This window comes from Crotalus tigris, unplaced genomic scaffold, assembly GCF_016545835.1.
Source record: "Crotalus tigris isolate CLP2741 ecotype Arizona unplaced genomic scaffold, ASM1654583v1 scf7180000024362.2655971311:6658466, whole genome shotgun sequence".
Classification (NCBI taxonomy): domain Eukaryota; kingdom Metazoa; phylum Chordata; class Lepidosauria; order Squamata; family Viperidae; genus Crotalus; species Crotalus tigris.
Genome location: NW_024100530.1, coordinates 1497758 through 1512500, shown reverse-complemented (window position 1 = coordinate 1512500; position 14743 = coordinate 1497758). Strand labels below are relative to the sequence as shown.

At 39.3% G+C, this 14743-nt stretch overlaps 1 protein-coding gene across 2 annotated transcripts in view; it reads left to right on the top strand.

The window, feature by feature from the left end:
- The window catches only part of TSHZ3 (teashirt zinc finger homeobox 3), a 92048-nt gene that overhangs the window by 59912 nt on the left and 17393 nt on the right, over positions 1-14743 (top strand). The window lies entirely within an intron of this gene.

The following is a 14743-nucleotide window of genomic DNA, read 5'->3' as shown; positions in this document are numbered from 1 at the left end:
GATTTGGGTATGGCTAGACTGGAGAAGAGAAGGACTAGGAGTGACATGATAGTGGTGTTCCAGTATTTGAGGGGCTTCCACGAAGACTTATATTCTTAGCACCAGAGGGCAGGAGAAGAAACAATGAATGGAAAATAATCAAGGAGAGAAGCAACCTGGAATTAAGGAGAAACTTCCTAATAGTGAGAATGATTAACCAGTAGAACAGCTTGGCTTCAAAGTTGTGGGTGCTCCATCACTGGAAGTTTTTAAGAAAACTACATACACATCTTCTTCTAGTGCAGGGGTAGGCAACCTTGGCTCTTTTATGACTCAGGAATTCTGGGAGTTGAAGTCCACGAGTCATAAAAGAGCCAAGGTTGCCTACCCCTGTTCTACTGGAACAGCTATATTGGCTTACACGAAAGAATTCATCTTTACGTATGAAGGTCTAGATGTGGGGAAGGGAGTTCTGATCTAATCTTCTCCCCAAAAGAACAGAAATAGAATTAAACTTGGTCCATCTAGTTAATGCCTGTGTACTCATTAATTGTGACTCTCCAAAAAAATTAGAGTAAATGTGTGGGTGAGCTGAGAGCAAATGTAAGGGGTCAATGGACAGTTTGTGGGCAATGCTTTGTCTATCCTTTTGAAAGTTCAAAAAGCTTTAATCAAATTCATAATGGTTCCCATAATTTACAATATATTATAAAAATATAAACACTTGCAGTATGGTATTGAAGGGGCCCCAAATGCTTATAAACACTGCAAATGGGTTGAGGCACAAGAAAGGGGAAGCTAGACATCCAATAGCTTGTCTTGCTTGTTGTTTGTTTTGTTTTAATATACACAAAGAACAGTAAGTAACACTACAGTGCTTAGTATTAAGCATTAAGCTTAAAATAGAAATCTTTATTATATAGCAAATATAGCATTTTACAGTTGATTAACAAATGCTTCGATCAGCTTTGGATGTAAAATGTAAGCAATCTTGTGCTTATCAACATTAATATTTTAGAGAACATAGTTCATATTGACCTAACGTTTTTTTATCTTTAAAAGTTTAAGATATTTAAACATCTGAATGTTACTAATTGCCAGTCAACACTCTCTAAACAGCACTGTATTTACTGATATTAGTAAATAATATAATGTACTAGTGTGTGCCTTATAATAATACAATACAGCAATATCCATAAAAAGGGGGAGTCTTTTGGAGAAAGTTGCTTCAGATTTTAGAGAAGGGCTACTTCTCTTGCCTCTGGCCGAGAAGAAATCAAGCGGTCAAGAGAAAATTTATCTCAATATAACTTCGAATTTGGCCACTGTATCATCAACATCAGCAATTCCTAATGGGACTCTCTTTGGGAAAAATGGCCATCTCTAGGAGAATCCTGTCCTTGTCACCCACTGGATTACCGTTTGGGAATCCCTAATCCCTGTGTCTAGGGAATTTCTAGAAATGCAATCCACGTATCTGGACTGTCTTGTTTGGGAAATTGAGACTTGAAAGGCTTAAAAGAAAAAAGGGAGAAAAGAACAGCCTTGACCGTTTAAGAATGGGTAAGAACGCATATCCAGCTATTTCATACTCATCAATCTGCAATTTGTCAAGCAGGAGTTCAGAAGGGAACCATGGTGGTATAATGGTTAAAGCGTTGGATTATGATGTAGGAGGTCTAGGATGATATATTGTGCATGGAATACACAATAGTCCACCTCTTTTTCTGCTATCTGCGGGTAGGTTAATCTCTAAGATAAAGAATAATTTAAATCTCTCTCGGAATGTCCTTGGTCAGTGTTGACCCTAGACCTCCTACATCACAATCCAATGCTTTATATACCACCATGGTATCTCTCTCTCTTTCTCTCCCTCTTTCTCTCCCTCCCTCCCTCCCTCTCTCTCTGTCTCTCTTAAAGTAACTACTTTTCTTTCCTCCAACTCAATAAGGAATAAACAATAGTCTTTTTCTCCTCATAGCATCTGCCATCTGAGGCAGGTTAGTCTAAGATAAGAAATACATATATGTTGTTGTTGTTAATTGCGAAGTCGTGTCCGACCCATTGTGACCCCATGGACAACGTTCCTCCAGGTCTTCCTGTCCTCTACCATCTTCTGGAGTCCATTTAAGTTCACACCTACTGCTTCAGTGACTCCATCCAACCACCTCATTCTCTGTCATCCCCTTCTTCTCTTGCCCTCAATCTTTATATATATATATATATATATATATATATATATATATATATATATATATATCTTTCTGCAAATTTTGGGTGGTCTTCAGACTTGCAAATGCCTCTCACTCGCCAACAGATACGTTTGCTCACCTCTGAATGTTGTAAGTAGGAAGAATATGTTCCCTCTTCAGATATGGAAGAAGTGAATTCCTGGGCAAGGGAAGATGGTTTGTTTTGCTTTTGATGGAATGAATGAAAGTAATATTTGCACTTCCCATTTAGAGGCTGGGAAAGTGAGCCTTGCTGCCCAGTCAAAAGGTGAGCTGGGAAAGGAAGGAGAAGGGGAAGGGAAAGGAAGGGAAGGGAAGGGAAGGAGGAAGAGGAAGAAGAGAGGGAGGAAAGAAGGAAAAGAAAATAGGACAGGAGAGGAAAGTAAGGGAAAGAAAGGGGGGAAGGGGAGGAGGAAGAGAAGGAGGGAAAAGAAATGAGAGTAGAAGGGAGGGAAAGGAAGGGAAGGGAAATAGGAAGAGGAGAAGAAGAGAAAGAGGCAAAGGAATTGGGAGGGGAGCAAAGGAAAGGATAGGATAAGATAGGATAGGATATCCTCTGGATTATATATTGATGAGATTTTATTGTGTGTGTGGGGGGGGGGGCACAACAGTTGACAGGTTTGACAGTTCCCTATACTCCTTTCTTTTTAAGAAGGAGAAATTAAGATTTGTCAAAAATACAACTGAAATAGTGAAAACTGATTGTTGCAGCTGAATGCAAGAAGGGGCTTTTGACAAATGGAAGGGCTTCATTTGAGAAGGGGAATCATGCCTGCTGTGTTCCTTCAGCTGAGATGACGGGACAGCTCAGTTCATAACGTTCAACTCTGCAGCGAGGGTCTTGATTTTTCTAGGTGCTGCAGCGTTGGCAGTGTGAATTACACACGACCCTTCCCAAACTGTTTAACTTCCACCCCATGAATTGATACACTAAGGAGAATGAAAATAGCTTGTTAGAAGACAGGCAGCTGAGAGAAGGAGGTTTATAACCTAGAGCAAGGCGAGAAGGGAGAGGCACAGGCGCATGCGCACAGACACACACAGACAGAAAGACATCTGATACAACCAGACAATAGAAATACAGAAGCGCTTACATTCTGTGCAAGGACTCTTCCCAGTGGGGTGTGCACATCCCTATTGGTGGATTAATAACACACACTCTACGATTATTACACACACCTTTTATTTTTCAGGTTGCAACATAGCCAGCTGGTGTGTCTCTCATTGATAGCAGCCTGATGCATGGAGGAAAGTTCTATTCTCCATCGCTGGGCTCTGTAGCATCCTTGGCAAGAATGAAGGATGCCGTTCATAAACCTAGCAAGAAAAGGAAATAAAATCCTGCTGTGTAGGGAGTGTGTGTGTTTGTGTGTATCTCACTGTCTTTTCCTTCCACCTTGATCTTAAGTCCAACGCAACTGTCCTGTTGCAATAAATGAAGAGCTGCTCCCTGGCCATTATTGTTTGCTCTCCTATCCCCCAAATCACTCAGCGGGAGTCCTTCCTATTTGGGCGAGGCGGAGAAGAATGATAAAATGATGAGTCAGTCTCTCACGTCGGGGGCCCTTTACTCATTTCCAAAACTCTATGCTACAACACATCCTGACATTCATCAAGTGCCCAAGCCCTCCACCACAGCAACAGAAAGTCAATGAAGGTTTATGTGTTACTGGGAGTTTCTCAAGAGCCTTGGCAATGATTGACTGCCTTCGCATCCCAGCAGCGCCTCGGCAAATAATAAGACGTAGCAAACCAGCAAAGGGGTGCAAAATGGGAGAGCCAAATGTGTGTTCTTTGCTCTCAGAGCTGGCTTCAAATACAGACCTATTTGCTTACGTACAGAAGACTAGGCTACTTTCAGAAACCAGAGTTTTAAGACGCCAAGGCGATGGATGATGATGATGATGACGACGACTATGACGATGATGACTTTACATGCATATGTTTGCTTCCTTTTCTTTCAGGGAGTTTAGCCCTCGTTTTCAATGCAGAACCCATCATCGTGTCCTTGCAATTAATCATAAAGGCAGGCCGCTCAATAATTGTTGAGCGAGCATATTTTATTATGCAATTTTGGTCCTAACTCCTCTCTTAGAATTTTTGCAATGGGAATAATGTCTCCTTTAAAAAAAAAAAAAAGCCTTAATTGCGGCGTGGATGTTTTGTTGCAAAATTCAGTCTGTTGCCGAATGAGGAAAATGAGCATCGGTCTGCACCCGATAACACAAAGGCTACTACTGCTGCTGCTACAAATACTACGGGTGGATTTGCTCAGCAGGTTGACAGTTGAAATATGCATCTGAATACCTTAGACAAGGCTCTGTTTAGATTGAGAAGGAGCGATGGTTTCTTAATTTTGATTTTGTCAGATACTGCTTCTCTCAAACTTAACACAGGTAGCTATGAGAGCCTCCAGTAGAAAAAAGGAAAAGAGTCATTTGTATGACTTGTATGACTTTTGGCTTGTAGTTAGCTATTTCTGGAGCTCACACTCTCTAGCCACTATGGCTAATAAAAAAAAGAAATTGCTTATTTATTTATTTCTTTGGTAACCCGCCTTAACTATTTTTACAAATAACTCTCAAGGCGACAAACATATCCAACACAACTCCCTCCTCCTATTTTCCCCACAACAACAATCCTGTGAGGTATGTTGGGCTTACAGAACAACTGGTCACCCATGTCTAAGGTGAGACTTGAACTCACAGTCTCCTGCTTTCTAGCCAGATGCCTTACCCACTAGACCAAACTGGCCCTCTTGCATCTTTCTTCATTAACCCTTATAGTTCCTTCACTACATAAACTACTTGGGTGTGCGGATGTCTGTGTGAGTCCATAGAGAGACAGAGGTTCATCCAGTGTCTTAGTGTAGCTCATCTTATGCTTTGCTGTACATAATTATGGGGACTTTCTTCTCAACTTTTAAATTGCTACTTTTCTTTCTTAAATATTTGGGCCATACCCCTGTCCTATTTTGTACTTTATAGCTCAGGAGGCTACTGTAATTGTTTGCATCTTGATTTTGGTGAATGTAAATTTACTCCCTAATGCTAGATCTGATTGGGGAATCAGATTTATTTATTTATGAGACTTATTTTATTTATGAGACTTATATACCGCTTTAAGTGCAAGCACTCTCTAAGCGGTGTACACCAGTAAGCAATGTATATATATATATATATATTTACATTGCCCCCAACAATCTGGGTCCTCATTTTACCTACCCCAGAAGGATGGAAGGCTGAGTCAACCTTGAGCCGGTGAGATTTGAACCGCTAACCTGCTGAACACAGTCAGCTAAAGTGGCCTGCAGTACTGCACTCTAACTGCTGCGCCACCTCGGCTCTTCTTTCTTAAAGAAGAGTAAAATTCTCTCCTTCCCAGGAGGTTGACTTGTGAAGTTGTAGTAAGTTAATTAATCTGCATTTGTTTTGTATCTCTTTTCTTGGTTGACTTGTATGAAGAGTTCTTTTCTGGTAGGATATGAATGTGTTCACTCTCTATGTGTGTGTGTGTTCTATCTTTCCTAGCTGGATCTATATTGCTGCTTCTGGTGCTCTGGAACGATCTCTGATGCCAGTTTTCCCTCAGCAGTCTCTACCATTAGACCTCGTGCACCGAATGGGCACCACTAAAATGAGATGCTGGATGGTAGAATCATGTATGTCATGATATTCCCTAACCCAGCCATGGCTCTTACCTATGGTGAACCATTATATTCTTTGTAGAATAAGGGTTGATTGATCTAGCTAGCTTCTCTATATGGAAAAGCATAGGGCGATCCTGTCCTTTGTCATCTACTGCAAGAGGGGTCTACTGCCATATGACCTCTTGTGGGTCCAACACCTATGGGAAATCTAAAACCACATACAGCAGTTCTTCCTATACAGAAGAGGGGTTTACAGTAGATGGAAGAGAAAATCTGTAGCATGATATAACATCCACTCCGCAGGCAAGATTTTACATTAAAAACATCAGTCTTAGTTATTGCGGGAGCCAATCTGGGTCGGTCACCGGGACCATAGGTTCCGAGCTTTTGGACTTATGCTGGAGCCCATTTTCAGAGAATTTCTCTCTGGTTAGACAGAAGTTCACTGTGGATGTGCTGCAGCATGAGTCCCAAAGCTCGGAAGATGAAACCTTTGGTCCCAATGACCCACCCAGTTTGGATCCTGCAAGATTATCCTGGGACACGTATATTCACCTTCATTCATGAATCTTAGATATCCATCAAAACCTTCATTCTGAATAGTTATCCCTCAACCGTCTTACATTTTTTTCCCCTTCCACTGTCGTCTGACTTTCACTTGTTCCATATCTACTACTCACTGGCACATCCCCTAATTTCTTTCCTTCTCCTTGTCTTGTTTGCTTAATGTAGATTTTATGCCCTCCGGGCATCACATCTGTGCTGTGTAGCACCTGGCATATTATTGGCACTAAATAATTGTTAAGTAGTAGCAGTAGCAGTGAATGAAGCACACTTTCAGATTAGATTTGTGAAGCTAAGCATCTCTATTTGTTTCAGCGAGAATAAACACAAGAGTTCAGGCTAATCTGCCTTTGATCCAAATTACCTGTTGTGAACCTTTATTTTTCATTACTTCACATGTGATTATGTACCTCTATTAAGTTTGAAGCCGGAAGAAATGAGCTCAGGTAAATTAGAGAAGTCTCAACTCAGCCAAGTTTCCTGATGGATTTTGCAGCTTTCTGAGTAGTAACATCATTCAAAGTTGTCTGCTTCCCTAACAAAAGAGCGCACATCTATCTGAGCAGTACAATTATATGCGCAGAGAACTGTTTGTGACAAGTATCAAACTGGGACTGCTATTGAAAAGGAGAAGAATTGTGCAGACTAGCTTGTTTCTAGCTTGCATTTAAATCAGGGGCATCATTACCTTGTATAAGGATCTGTTTCAGGATGCGGTAGCGTCAGAATGTGTCTTCAGATAGTTGTACTCTACAGAGACGAAACATTTGAATGATGGGACATCAAGACAGAACTTTCACACCAGAAGGCTAGTACTGCGCTCAGCAGAATGGATAGATGAAGACGTAAATGCAGCCGAATTACTTATCACATTGTCATCTAAGAATGTAGTCCATAAGCATTAAATCTTACGCTTTTTGTGTAATTAAAAAAACTTCTTATTTTCTTTACTACTGTACATAAGCATTCATTCTCATACATCTTGGCATTTTTCTTTAACATTCTTAATCTTAACCTTTGGGCTAGAAATGGGGGCATGGTGGTCTAGCCATAAAGACGCTGGGCTTGTCAACTGGAAGGTTGACAGTTCAAGACTCAAGCACCACGTGATGGGCGGAGCTCCATTCCTGCCCCAACTACTGTCAATTTAGCAGTTCAATAGTGTGCAAATACAAGTAGATAAATAGGTACCACGAACCTCAGAGTATAGTTATGCTGGCCACATGACCACAGAAGCATCTTTGGACAATGCTGACTCCCTCAGCTAGGAAATGGAGATGAGCATTGGTCCCTAAAGATGGACATGATAGGTCAGGGGATACTTTTATCTTTTCTTATGGATCAGAGAAGGTCTTATACAAGCGTTTGATTCATCGTACTGACTATAGTCCATAGATTATCCTTGATGGTCCTCTGAGTTTCTTCATCTCAGGGAATGCTTTTTCGTTGAAGATTAAATAATCTAAGCCTTCCCTCTGGCCAACTAATCTTTCCTGCTTTTAAGATCTTTTCTCTAAATGATAAAAGCCCTGATAAGTTCACCCAGGGATATTCAACCTTAACCTATGCAATAAACATGAGCATGGCACAAGGTAAAAATATGATGGAAGTTCCATTCATGTACCTGTGGGCATTTTCACGTATATTTGGAAATGTATGGGAAGTCCACCAAAGAATCAACTGCTCCATCTTTTTTTGTTGTTGATGATGCTTTTGGGATTTGCAATTAAGCAGTGTTCTGTGTAGATATGTTACAGTTGAAGGCAAAAACAAAATCTGTTCCATCTTACGTTACTTTGATTTTAAAACATTGCTACTTTCTATTGGCTTTAAGTGTCTGTGTTGTCTTTGTCTATCTGTTCATTGTGTGTCAGAAATGAATGGCAACTTGTGGGGTACCCTGTCTACCTATTGTTAATTCCATGGGGGTCTTCTGCCTGATTTTAAAAGTCTTGTGCAAACGATCCATTTGCACATTTAGGGAAAGGTATTAATTCCTTGCAACCTCATGATCTTTGGAAAAGTGGGTATTGCTGAAAAGCATCTGAGAAATAATTTATTTTTAGAGTTGCATATCCTTCTTTTCTTCCAGGGGTTCGAGGTGGTATAAAAAGCAATAATCTTCCAAACCGTTAGATGGGACCACCAATCTCTGTTGGCTTATGACACAGGCTGCATAAAATCCCCCCTCTGTCATGGGTGGCTGTTGTGGAAAATTTGGGTTGGCAAACTAAAACAGATATAGTGGCAGGCGTGTCTTCGCAGGTATCTTTGGGCACATGTAATTTCCTTTAGCAATACTACAGGTGCAAAGTTTATTAAAGGAACTCTGGATTAGACTCACATACACTTTACTATGTTAATTGATACCTGGTTCTGTATCAATGAAGAAGAGGTTTTGAGTGTATAAAAAGGCCAAATTGACCATTTGCTATCTTTTTAAGTTGCTTTTTGTTTTGTTGGGCAATCTTAAAGAAGGCTCTTGTGAGATAGAATTGAGGAAAGGTGAGATACTCCTGGTTCTTACTACTACTACTACTACTACTACTACTACTACTACTACTACTACTACTACTATTTGGGAACTATAAACTTTCTGGAGGTAGCAACCTTACCAGCAATTGCTGGATTTTTCCCTGTTCCCTTCCGGATCTTACGTATGGACATACTACACTTCCTGGTTTGCCAGCTTCACACATGTGTATTCTGTCCTCTGAAAGCTTCACTGCTACCTCTGGTGTGGCTTTATTAAAGTACAAGACATCACACCTGTGATTTTGTGGCCTCATGGATCATTTCTGATCTAAATTTGAGCTTTCATCTGCCAGTGGTTAAATCCAGTTTATAATTCCATTCCATTGTTGTCCAGTGTCCTGAACAATACGACTCTTGGTCACCAGCTGCCATTGTCAAAGATAATCTGATGGTCACATCTGCATGTCAGCGCCATAGAGAAGAAATCCCCGAGTCTGTCAGAGTGTGAGGCGAAGGCATTAGCGATTTCAATTCTGCTTTATTTTCCACTCGAAATGGAGGAAAACAGACAAAAAACAAATAAGAAAGCTAAACAGTTGCGTGAGAGCTAGCAATTTGCCGAGGAGCTAGTGACAGACACTGTATTATCATAATTGTCTCTTCTACATGATAGGACAGAAAAATAATAATGTCATTTTATTTATAGACGGGGTGTCCCTTTTATGAGAGTCATGCAAGTTTCTGCCAACTGGAGTAGGTCAAATGACATCTTTTGATCAGGCCTGTCCAAAGAGATCAAAGATGAATGGCAGGTAATGGATAGCCAATGACAAACCAAATCTAAAACAGAAATAAGACTGCCAATTACTCATTAAAAGCTTACCTAACCAAGGCAGGCTGCTTGACATGTTACCCGATCACCTAAATCAACTGAGCGTAGGTGCTAAAATTGTGTATTATCATTGGAAATGGCTATTATTTCCTTCCTAACGTTTCAGTTAAATCTTTGTTTGTCTGGGGCTGACCAGCCATCTCAGGAAAGGAAAAATCTGTTCTTTTCGCCGCGGCTCTTAGGAGTTTGTAAACATTACGATGGGCACCAGAGATTTTCATTATTGTATTTAATAGGAATGTTCTTTGTTTGCCTCTGATGAAAACAGCCCTCTTCTGGTGCTGAAAAAAGTCCCCCGACTTTTCCTTTCTCTAGGATGGCAATCTCTGTCCAAATTTGTAGCCCATTTTTCAACCAGATCAATTTCCAGAAGGAAGCAGAGATGTATAACATCCAAACCGCCACCAGATAATTTTTTTTAATGAATCCACTATGAAAAATGTTAATTTAAACTGAAAAATATTGGTGCTTCTACAGGTAGTCCTCGATTTACGAACGTAATTGAACCCAAAATTTACGTTGCTAAGTGAGAAATTTGTTAAGTGAGTTTTGCCCCCCCATTTTACGACTTCTCTTGCCATATTTGTTAAGTGAATCACTGCATTCGTTAAATTAATAACACGGTTGTTAAGTGAATCTGGAGTCCCCATTAACTTTGCTTCTCAGATGGTCGCAAAAAGAGGATCACATGACCTGGGACGCTGCGATCCTCATAAATATGAACATGTTGTCAAGCATCTGAATGTAAATACACAACCATGGGATGCTGAAATGGTCCTAAGTGTGAAAAATGGTTATAAGTGACTTTTTTAGTGCTGTTATAACTTTGAACGGTCACTAAATGAACTGTTGTAAATCGAGGACTACCTGTAATTTCTTAGGCATTAACCCCAACCATCTGAGATTAGGATGTAGAAAAACACATTATGCTAAATTATATTTCTGGTCTACCTAACTCTTGATTTCTCTCCTTGTGAGATATAATCCGAGGCCTCAGGCTATAGGTCAGGGTTAGTCAACCTTGGCTCTTTATGACTCATGGACTTCAATTCCCAGAATTCCTGAGCCAGCTTAGCTGGCTCAGGAATTCTGGGAGTTGAAGTCCACATGTCATAAAAGAGCCAAGGTTGACTAGCTGTCTTCTAAAAATGGTTTTCAAGTCATTCTTAGCAGTTTGTCACTTTGCATTTGAAATGTTGCTCTAGAGCCACAACAATAAATATTGAATTTGTAGATTGGCAGAAGCAGAAAACGTTTAATGAAACGGATGCCGTCAGATTAACAGGATTTAATTGATTGAACTTAATTTTAACTGAATTCAAATGAAATCAAATTTAGCTCTTGACCTGCTGCTGAGGCTGCAGACGTTCAAGGAAGAACTTCTGCTTTTGGTTACAAAAGATTGGCTAGCCCTGATGAGGTCTTTGGGATGCTTTAGATTTTTAGGCAGAAGATGGAAGGAATTAAATCTGGATGGAAGTTTTGAGATGTTCCCTCTGAATTTGCAGTGTATGAACAGATCTATTAAAGAATATTGTACAAAACCATCCTGTCAGATTCCCGTTTGAGATGCCGTTTTTATTTTTATTTTTCTTTTAATTCAGTGATAGCAGAGACTTCTGGATGCCTGTCTCGAAATAAGAAGCACAGAAAATTCAAAAGGCATTATTCCTGGGGAAATGTGTAAGGGGCAATAACCTTAATGTACTGTATCTGATTGGATTTTACTGTTTTATTTACTCTCCATAAATTAGAAAAGCTGAGGTAAAAAAGAAAAGCCGAAAGTGCCTCTCAGCCAAAAAGCCAGAATTACTATGCCTACTCAGGCAACAATGTAAATTATGAAAAAATTCAGAACAGTCTTTGTAGGGATAGTTTTGGAGGGGAAAAGCAGAAAATGAGATGAGGGATATGTAAGAACCATGAGTGGGGGCAGACATGGACATTTATAAGCAGAGAAGAGTCACATTCTGCTCATAAGAAGGCCCACACACCTTCTGCTTTGTTCACTCACACATTTCCTCAGTAATTAAGAGGCTAATTATTATTATTATTAATAATAATAATGATGATGATGTTGGAAGGAACCTTGGAGGTTATCTAGTCCAACAGACAAGTCAGATAAGTAAGAAGCCTATTATGGCATTCAGGAAAGACTTTTGGCAGCAAAATTATGGCACTTGCAACTCTGCACCAAAGAATATAGAGTTGTTGGTTTACAGGTAGTCTTTGACATACAACAGTTTGTGTAATGACCGAAGAAGTTACAAGAGCACTGAAAAAAGTCAATTATGACTTACACTCTACTTTGTCAAGTTCACCCATTTTATATTTATGAACCTTCAGTGTGATTTAAATAATTTTTAAAATCTGGATTTAACTGTAGAGGTTGTGCTTTTAAGAGACATGTTTCAGAAGAGACTGATGAGTGAACATACTAGGAGGCAGTCTGAACCAGAAGTGGTTTCCCCCATTTTTATTGTAACATATACTATTATTATATTATATCAGGGGTCTTCAAACTTGGCCCTTTTATGACTTGTGGACCAACTCCCAGAATTCCTCAGCCAGGCACACTGTATATTATATAATATATTATCATGTTATATATTATTATATTATATTATATATTATATATATTATATTATATATATTATGTTATATTACATTATTAATTGAAATACCTTTGTATTCTAGTTTCTCTTTGGAAGACGATCTAATCATAGACTCTTTCGTCTTCTCTTCCCCTGTTTCATGATTCCATTCAGACTATAATCTCTTGCTAGCCTAAAGAACATATTTAGAAACATAATTAGTTATAATTAGAAGCAAACAAACACAATTCATGCAAGGTAATTGATTAGAAAAGATTAGCAGGTAGCAGTTGCATTGGGAAATACCTCAGGATTTAATCGCAATTGGTTTGCTTCAAATTTTTTTTGTACGTGTGTGTGAATCTAGTCAAAAACACAGCTATGCCCTGATCAAGTAATTTGGCTAGGGGAAATAGTAGGTTCTTCTCAATATGTCAACTCCTACTAAATTCTCCCTATTTTAAAGTCACACATTCTCAAAGAAGTATGATGAAGTCTAAGATCCAGTTGCTACAATTCTTGACAAACTCAGTATTGGAGATAAATTTTCCTAAACATCCCTAACAATGTAATTGATTCCTCAGGTATTCAGATGCTAGTCTCAATGTATGTTCCAGAGGTACACCTTAACATAACATTGGGTAAAATTTCACAGCTGTGAACAGCCAGAAGAAAGTGAGATAGGCATGCCATCTCAAGAATCAGTTTTTTTCAGATACACATTCAACACATAACCCCCAGCACTCATCATGCCTCAGAGTGCAAAACATAAGACTAGTCAACATAGTCACAACAAAATAATGAATTAGACAAAGTACATGGAATTTCATCAGGTCATTTTGACACAGGCACTTCAAATTAGATGGAGATCTCTCTCCATCGCCATTGCCATCTCTTCTTCATTGCCAACTCCATTTCATTGTCACCTCCATCTCCACCATCTCCATCTCCATCCTTCCTTTGTACTCACCAATCTGAAATGCTTTTCAGGAGCCATAATCTGTCAGCAGATTACAATTCTGTTTAATTTTAATGTGGCTAACTTAAGATGGTTGTATAGTAAATTTATGCAACTGATCACAGTTATTAAATTTCTGCATCTGCAAAAGAAGCAATCAAACCTCTTATTATGGTTGCTGTGAGTGAATGTTAAATGTCAAGGAGTTACCAGTGCGCTGCAGGGAAGCACGTTACAGTTAAAGATGCATAAAATATCAGCACTTTTTTTTAATGCTTGTGCATTCAACAAAGACTCCCATCCTAATTAACTGGTATGGAAATAAATAATTTTTACAAACTACCTTAGAAACAGATTTTTTTCCCCTCCTCCCATCAAAGTCTACTGCTCTACAGAAATAGCCATGCTGTTGCATAGATGTTCTTTCTTCTTAATTTGCAGATACGATGAAATATTCAAGCCTCACAGAGATTTTGAAAACACCATTATAAATCCTATGCTACAATGTAGTATCTGGTGATCAGTCTGATGATTAATCTTGGGATCCTTGAAAAATTGTTTCTTTTTTTCCCTTCTCCTTCTCCCATGGTTTTCCTCAAGATGGAAATGTTATGAAGCTATTGTAATTTGAAAGATATTCTCCGCCCATTTGCAGCCTCCATTCTTTCTCCACATTATCAGCCCTATGTTGATACTATCCTGTTTTCTCTTACTCCATTAAAAAAAAATATTCAGATTTAAATTACAGGTGGTCCTTGACTTTTGAACACAGTGGAGCCCAAAATTTCTGCTGTTAATTGGGACATTTGTTAAGTGAATTTCGCCCCATTTTACCACCCTTGTAGCCACAATTGGTAAGAGAATCATGACAGTTGTTAAGTAGTAACACGGTTGTTAAGTTGAATCTGGCTTCCCCATTGATTTTGCTGGTCAGAAGTTTGCAAAAGGTGATTACATGATCCCGGGACACTGCAATCGTCATAACTTTGAGACAGTTTCCAAGTGTCTGAATTTTGATCGGGTTCAAATGACATAATACAGTTGCATACAGAAAATTCCAACTTACAGGTCACATGCTCCATAAGACAAATAATTGAATTCCCAAGATGGCAATGAGATGGATTTGCCCCCTGCCCCAGAGGACGCCCTCAAAATACAGGTCAAAAAACATTCATAGACGACTTAAAGACTTTAAACATCACATGAGAATATGCTGACCTATTCACCCCAAACCCAAAATATTGGAGATCCTTGCCACTCGATATACCACATACCACGGGAGGATCTAATGCTAATGTTAGTAACAGTATAATAACAAGGACAATAACTGTGAATGCGTGGAGGGCAATTGTCATTATTATAGGCAACCGTAATTTCCTAAAGTGGACTCAACTGCCAAGA